This window comes from Pseudopodoces humilis, chromosome 4 (assembly GCF_049639895.1).
Source record: "Pseudopodoces humilis isolate 2021_Gansu_Grassland_sample_001 chromosome 4, ASM4963989v1, whole genome shotgun sequence".
NCBI classification, from domain to species: domain Eukaryota; kingdom Metazoa; phylum Chordata; class Aves; order Passeriformes; family Paridae; genus Pseudopodoces; species Pseudopodoces humilis.
This window is the reverse complement of record NC_142203.1, coordinates 23,545,065-23,553,658: the sequence shown is the minus strand read 5'-3', so window position 1 is coordinate 23,553,658 and position 8,594 is coordinate 23,545,065. Positions and strand designations below refer to the sequence as shown.

At 40.4% G+C, this 8,594-nt stretch overlaps 1 pseudogene; it reads right to left on the bottom strand.

Annotated features, from left to right (window-relative positions):
* Nucleotides 1–6,019: 6,019 nt before the first annotated feature.
* On the bottom strand, nt 6,020–7,435 carry LOC148184463 (kinesin-like protein KIF20B; annotated as a pseudogene).
* Between the last annotated feature and the right edge of the window lie 1,159 nt (nt 7,436–8,594).

Here is an 8,594-nt window from a genome sequence, read left to right as displayed (position 1 = left end):
TGTAGATCACTGCACAATAAACTGAACAGAGTGTATTATGTTCTTGAAGTACTAAAAGGTTTTGGCCCAATCAGTTCATGCTTCCCCAGGAAGGTGGGGAATAGGTGACAAGAGGTGTTTTGTTGGCCTTGGGTACACCTTTAATATAGCGGGTAATTCTGCCCATTGTTTTCCTTTATTTACTCCAGAGGAAAGCTAGGATGATTTAGTGGTTTCATTAAGCACTTAGACAGAGAGAATGAATCTGGGCCTAAAGCTACACTGTAAAATTACTGTAAAATTAAGTATGCTTGTTCTACAGTATTTTCCTCCTCCTCCTTCTGTGGAAGGCAGGAAGAGAGCAAAGGCTGGTTATCAGCTATATTTCCAGTGGTCCCTCACTGGCAGGTTGGGGTGCCACCAGTGCTGGATGTGTCTGTACCTTGAACTTCATGGTGAAAACCGTAAGGCATGGTTGGTAAGCAAATTGTCAGACACACTGCAGTAGTGATGAAGTCCTCTCTCAGTGGTTCTCTTGCTTTGGTCTTCTTAAGCAGGTCTTTACCGGTGGGTGCTGATGGGATTGTCCTGGTTTTGCATGCTCTACCGGGTGCCAGTGAGCTTAGCCATATCTCTGCTCGAACCACAGCCTTTTCAAGGCTTCCTTCTTTCAGAAAGGGAATCTCTTCATGGCCATGTCTGTCTGTACATTTCAAGGGTTGATTGGCAGCACATGACATCATTCAGCCTAGAGAAGGAGGACTGAGACGCTGGGAAACCTGATGTCAGATGAGATGCTTGGGAGAACACAACTTACAGCTGTGCCCACAATGAGGGCTCAAGGGTGTATCGACTGCTTCAATTACACGTCACCAGTACAGCTGTGACTTATGTATTACTCCCCCTCTGCTAAGCTCTTGGTGAGGAATTTCTTTAGAAAGCAAAATGTCATTGCAACTTTAATTTGACATCTGATTGTAAAGTGGCTTGTTTATGTGTTGGAGCTGGATAGACAATGCATGTGTGCAAACATGGCAAGATATTCCATTACGATCGTGTTGCTCACTCAGGCTGACTCACTTATCCAGACCACTGTACAATAAGATGTCAAACTATTGTCACTGTGATAACACTTTTCCTTCTAATTTCACACTGGTAATTTTGACAGAACAAGAAGGGCTACATGTGAAGATTGCACCTTTTAAAGCAGATTTGGAATGACAGGATAAATTATAGCATTATTGTCTAATGGGTGGAAATGAAAATCTTTGCAATTTCAGGCTCCAGGAAAATTGCTTCTTTTTTGAGGCATGGATATCAGACTTCAAGTGGATTTCACAAAATCTCCTCTATCTATCTAAATTAAAATCTGTTTCAAAGAAAACTCTTAATCAGAAATTCTCAGTAGGATTACTATCACAATGTACTCTTTTTTTTTCTTTTCTTTTTTTTTTTGTTTCTCCTAAGGAAGTTGCAAGCCTTCTATTTAATATTTTTTTTCTTTTTCTGGAAGGAAAATACAAAGTGAGATAGTAAGAACAAAGAAATAATTTGTCTTTTCTGAAAGACTCAATGATACAGATTTAAACTCTCAAGTGGGGGAGACATTCTTCTCCCTAATCCCCTAGGCTCTAGTATATTATGTGTTTTTTTTCCCCACTGACAAATTAATTCCTAATGACATTTATCAAGATTTACCTTGCTCAGTTTAAACTTCATGGAGGTCAATCATCTGTATTTGAGTTTGAGTGTTTTTTTTTAAGTTAAAGAAGTTTTGAAGGGTTTTTGGCTATAATTAATGAAAGAATTATCATAAAAATGTGATATGATATGAAAACCCAGTTTTTCTGGGACATAAAATGATTTAAAAATATCATTAATTATTTTTTAAAAAAAGAGTTAATAATTTCACAAGGCAGCATTTTAAACTCTGAACAATGATATGAACTAATTTACTATTGCAAAGCTCATGGAAAAGTCATGATTGCTATCTGTTGTATGATGCTAATGAAACCCAATCTGTTAGGAAGCCTCCTGTGTTGTCAAAATAAAAACCCAAAAGAGGCTGATGCAGTGATCTAGAAGATATGGTGAATTTATCTGTTCCTTCCAGAGCAAATGGCTCTGTATTGGCAGTCCAGCTGGAACTGGAGAACTCTCCTGTGTGGTACTCTTGTGTTATGAGCTGGAGGTATTTCTTTGCCTGGTGACCAGAGTGGGCTGCCTGGCTAACTTCACTCAACTCTTACCTGCCTGTAGGAGCTGTTACTAACAGAGAATAAACATGATGGTGATAATCCACACAGAGATCATGGAAACCTCACAGACCTACTCCACAGCACTTCTTCCTCAATGTTACTGGTAGGAATCCAGTGAGAATTTGGCCTCAATTTTTACTTCCTCCTATCGCTCAGAGGTGTTACTCCAGTCAAGCTTCACCTACAGAAATGAGCACCTAAAGAAAATCCTAAAATCCTACATTTTTTATTATTTTTCTCTCTGTTTCTATAATAAAAAAATGCTAGGGATTGCTTACAGGTGACAAAGAGGACAGTGGACGTTCTCCAATTTGGGTTGCAACATACGGCTTACCTGCTGGTCTCTCTTTTCCACTCTGTGGTTTGCATTGAACTCTCATGCAATTAAGAAACTGGGAGACTAAAGGACAATGTTGGTTTAAGAAAAGTAGAACAAAGTTCAGCTCTTGACAAAAATTGGCAGCAAAAGAGAAACTTGCAGGCTTGATTTGCTTCTCATCAACATGAGAAGGTACGCCATAAAAATAATAGGCTCTGGTAGGAGTGTCTGCATTTATTCTGATTTTATTCTTAGTAGTTATCGTGAGCTTATTCTGTTTTTAGAACAGAGAAGTGTTTTATTTACATGAGACATTTTATGAAATGTGCTGCAGCTACCAAGATAATTCCTTTGCGATAAAAAGTTTAAGAACCCCAGATTTTGAGAATTCACATTTACAGCCCCTTTAAAAATGCTGAGTTACATTTCTAGAAGGTTGCAACTGTCCCATTTAAAGAACATAGAAGATCCTTAGAGGTTAGACACTGTCTCTTATTCAATTTCAATATCTGAGAAATGCCAGTCTCTAATCTTTTCGCTCACTAGAATTCTCTAGGGTACATGCCACTGCCCATTATATATTTTAATTAATGTGATAATTGCTGTACATAGAGTTTAATACCAATTCAGTTAGCTTATGCTTGGAAACCTGATGTTCAGTATTTGTTGAAAACATAGATAAGACAAATCTGCTTGCTATGTTAATTATGAAACATCCAGATGATGCTCACATGTCCATTCCTCAGCACAGGCAGTTACACCCGAAATTAATTGCTACCAGGTCCTTTACAGGAGATTCCTTCTACCTCCATTTACACTTTGCGAACTCCACCATATTTTTTTCCATGCAAGCTGGCCATTGCGACTGCTCTAAGTTAACACCATCCTGATTATTTTATCAGAGAAACCAGTCAGCAGTACAAATAATAGCACATAAATATAGAGTAAGGTATTCAGTGTTTTTTGGTTTTTTTAAAAAAAGGACAGGTTTCTTTTTTTTTTTCTTTCACAGGCATTATGTGGGTAAAATCTTGGGCTGGGGGAAAGGAATAAAGCACAAAGAGCAATACATAAAACAGCTCATAAGACTTCTGAAAATACTCTTTTGAAACTTAATTGCTTAGTTTTTGATGGTACACATATGAGCTGGATTTTGTCACGGAACTATTCCTGTGCTTCCTTGGTGTGGTAGTTTGACATTTAAGAAAAAAATGAGAAATAGCCACAGAAGTGATTTCATTGAGAGGCGCTACTGGGAGTTTCTTCTCTGCTTGAGATCAGGCCAATAGCTAGCCAGTTTTTAGAACTGACAGCATTTTAGACCACTGAAAAGTAAGATCACCTTTGTGAATACCATCTTTTAAACCCAATCCCTGGAACTGCTTGTCTCTTTGTTCCTGGCCTTGAAAGGTATCAGAGCTCTGGTGTGGCTGGCCCCACTGCCATATGTTGCCTGTGCATCCTGGGCAGGGGCTGAGCCAGACTCCAGCAGCTCCCAGGTGGGGGATGGAGACTGAGGGGGCTCCTCCAGCCCCAGGCCAGGCCAGGCTCTGCTGCAGCCCCTCCCAGGAAATCCTCCAGGTCCCATTCCAGCAGGGTGTCCGAAGCCCTTCCCAGGAGGGGCCCCAGCCCTAGGCTGGGACCAGGCCACGGCTGCTGACATCTTGTTGATACCCTCTCGCTCCCGCCATGGGCCGCACTGACAGCTCCAAGCCGAAAACCATCTGCTCCCTCCCTGCAGCTGCTGGGCTGAGAGAGACACCTGAAATCCCAATACCATGAGGGCCTGTGTAGCTTGGGCCAGATTTAAGCCTTTCACTACACAAATGAGACCTGCAGACTTAATCCCCTCTCCAGAGAGAGGAAAGTGGGAGCAATCAATGTGTAAAGAGACAACATGAAACATCAAAGTCAGTAAGAGAAAGAGTCAAGCTCCAGATGGAAAGAGAATGAGGAGATGCTTTAAGAAGCTGAAATACTCTTTTGGTAAGGCCAAGGAGATGGACAACAATGTTCTGAAAAACTGCTTTAATTCATGAAAGAGTACTGGGGGGAATGAACTTACAGTTCATACAGAATTTACAGTTATTCAAACTGTAAATCTGAACAAAAGTATCTATTGATGAGCTAAGTAGATGGTGGAGTAATGTCATCCCATGAGATGCCTAAACAGAGAGAGAGAGCTGATGAAGACCGTTTGCCCCAAGAGAGAGAAGAAAAACCCTGTTCCCAGAGATGGTCACAAAGACAGATGAAGAGAACCTTTGCCTTTGAATAACTTATCCTTAAAATAATACCCCTTGAGTTCATGGCCCATGAACACACTCTAGAATGGTGTGAAAGTGGGAGGAAAGTGTGATGGCAGAGTTTTTTTTTCTGAGTGGCTGCCAATCATGGAAATGAAAAGCCACAAGAAAACTGTTTCTTGTGGAGAACTCTCCATAGAATGACAAGAGAAAACTGCTCTCCCTACAGAGATGGATGAAAAGACTATTTTGTAGTTAGTACTGCTTTAACATCTCAAATTTTGTCTCTACCATATCAGCTGAGAAAGGAAAAAAGTTGGGTGGGGGGAGGAAAGGTTTCTGGAGGTTTTATTCTGGTCTCTTATAGTTCTATTAATAAACTTTATTCCTTTTTAAGTTTTAAGGGACAAAGACTTCTTTTCCTGTCATGACAGCAGAGGTATGAAGAAGGCTCCAAGTATCAGCCCCCTGTTATCTAAAAGCTCTCATAGCTTTTCCTTATAACATTCCCATGGCAGCTCCACACAGCACTGGCTCTTTCTTCCCTTCTCTCTTCCTTCCTCAGGACTGGCTAACTCCTTCCTATCCCTCGCACAGCCACCCAACCCTGTCTGTCCCTTGTACAACATCTCACCCTTTCAGTCCCTTGCATGGCCTCCTGTCCTGACCTGTCCCTTGTAGAACACCTCACCCTTTCAGTCCCTTGCATGGCCTCCTGGCCCTTCCCCCTCACTGCATGGCCAGCAGGCTCCAGCTGCCCCTCCACCAGCTAACCCACTCTTTTATAATCCCATCCTTATTGGACACAGCTGTGAGGGCAAGGCTGTTCCCACCCTTTGGTAATTAACACTGCTGCAATTAACAGGGGCCAGACTGCCTTCAGCACTATCTCTATCCTCCCACAACTCCCCCTTTCTTTTTTAATTATTAAGTTGCAGCATCTCTAGAACGACCTGTTTAGGTAAACTGGCATTATGACATATTCACATATTTCACTTAGGACTAATAGTTATGTAAATGTTTAAATACAATACATATGTTTTACTAGTAAATAAACACACTGTACTGAGTAATAGAACTACTCAGTCTCCAGCTTTTCCTGTATCTGTGGCTTTAATTACTTTTCCTGTTCTTTCTTCAGCTTTGTTGCTTTTCATGGTGTTCTCTATTCTCCACAAACTTTCTAATTTCCCTGTTGTAATGGTTCTCAGCTCCTTTTACTTGATTTATGAGTCCCATTTTTAACCCCAGCTACATTTTTTCTATCAGTTTGGTACTTCGACTCATTTTCCTTCAGTTCCTTTTGCAGCTTAATTAATTCCTCATTTTCATTTATGGTTTTCTCCTCATTTTACTCATCTTTTGCTGCCAGTAACTATTGCATTGGTTATTCAGCTCTCTATATTTCTGCTTCCATTATTCCAGTTCCAAAACTAATGTTTTGGACTCTTCTAATTTGTCTTCAAGCACTTGTTCAATTTGAGTCTGTTCTTGTTTTTCTAATGTCATTTGCATATCTTCAATTATTTTTTTCCTTTGCACACAGATCTTTATGTGTTTTCTCATACTGTTTGGAGATTTCTTCCAGCTTTTCTTTATTCAACTGCTCTTTTTTAAGAGCAGGATTTGTGGGATTGTGAGCTGCTTGAGCTCTAATTCTTCACTAAACTGTTTTTAAACTTTCATGAGTTCAATAATGTATTTCCCCAGGGATTTCTCCTGAATTTGCATTGTACACAAATCCTTTTGTACTTGCTGAATTTGTTTCTTGGCATCAGAAAATTTTTCTTTCAAATCTGTGTATTCTACCTCTTTCCTCTGCGCATCTTTTTTTTCAAAATTTGTACAAGGACAGAGCTTTCAGAAAGATCTTTATGTAACAGTTCTATAAGCTGTATTAGCTCATACTAGTTTTCTTCCTTTTCCTGAAGAATGTTCCATGGTCTCCAAACTGTTCATCAACTGCACAACTTCATCCTTCAAATTTGCTTCTCAAGCACTCAGTTTTTTTATTTTTTGTTACATTTTTTGTTTTATTTTTGGTTACACTGGTACATTTCTCTTGCTGAGCTACTTGCTTTCTAGATTTAGAACAGTAGATTATTTTTCTTTTAATTCTTCTTCTAACTCTTCCATCCTACCATCTTTAGTCCTAAACGCCTCCAAAAGGTATTCAAAATCCCTTATTTCTCCCTCATAGCTGGCAGCTTTCTCAATTATATTTTGTTTAACACCTGTTACTTCATTATTTAGCTGAATAATCTTTTCTTCTCCTGATACTTGAGTCTCCATCCCTCAGTTCTCAGCTGCTCAGCTAGGGATGGTGCATTTGTTTAAAGGTCATCCGGATGTTCAGGCTCTTGGTCCTGCCTGCTCTGCTCTCAGGCTCCTGGTCCTGCCTGGCTCAGTTTGGCTGGGCTGCACCATTTTACTGCTCTTAGGGCCACAATTCCCTGCCTGAATCACCTCAGGATCACATCAGGGTCACCAGGTGACAGCAGAGGAAAAACTGATGCCAAAGAAGGTTCCAAGCATCAGCCCCTTGTTACCTAAAAGCTCTCATACCTTGTCCTTGTAACCTTCCCACAGCAGCTCCACTGAGTCTTTCTTTCCTTCTGCAGGTCTGGCTAACTCCTTCCTGTCCCTTGCACAACTACCTGACCCTTCCTTCTCACAGCATGGCCAGCAGACTCCAGCTGCCTCTCCACCTATAATCCCATCCTTATTGGACATAGCTGTGAGGAATAACCATCCTGATTGGATATGGCTGTTCCCACTCTGGTAACTAACACAGCTGTAATTTACCAGGGGCAAGATTGCCTTCAGCACTTTCTCTATCCATCCTCCCTCACTGTCATCTGTAACATCTGTTAATGCTTGTTCTTGAAAGTGTACTGGCTTTAAGAATTTGATGAGAAAAAGCAAACCTTTTGGTTTTAAAATTTTCCAGCTATTGAGAATGTATTGTTCAGGTGCTCTTTTGCCCAACACAGTGTGTAAATCAAGTTATAAGAGGAATTCAGAAAAAAACAGACTTTGTGTACAAGTCATAGGTACCAATCTAGAAATGTAGTTTCCTTAAGGTAGGAAGGGATACACTAAGAGGATTCTTGTGTTCAATAGTTTCAAGAAGCATTGATATGTTTGGGTTTTAGTTTAATGTGCAGTATAAAAACACCCATAGTAAACAATTCTTGTATGATCCTCTAGAACTGTCAGAGAAGTAGAGATTTTATAGTTTCACTTATGTGGAGATTTACAGCACCCAGTGTTCTCTGAAGCAGTTTCCTTCTTGTTCTTCAATGTCATCTCTGCCATCTTAATCAAATACTTTGATCACTTCAGCAGTGCAGATGTTGACATTTTTCCTGTGCTTTAGGGACTCTGAAATGCCTTGGGGTATTGGTTCATTTGGCATGAGACTTTTGCATGATTTATGGTAATCATATCCAGTACTTGATGTTTTCATCTGAGTTTCCTGCAGTCTCAACTGCTTTTCATATGAGTGTGTTGGTTTCTTTTCCACTGCTGGTTTGTGGAGTGCCCATCACTTACCCCTCCTATTACTGGGACCTGGGTAGCTGTCAGGTCCAAGCAGTGCCATCAGCTCTGCTGGTGCATTGCTGCCAGTCTTTGGTGCAGTGGAGTTCCCTTACAGTCTGCACATCAGAAGAATAATACTTAGGTACTCATCTGCTTACTACTTGAGTTCTTCAGCAACCTGTCTAAAAAATGATGAGTGTATAATAATTGATTGCTTGGTATCTAGCTCTAAGAACAACAGCTGGGCTC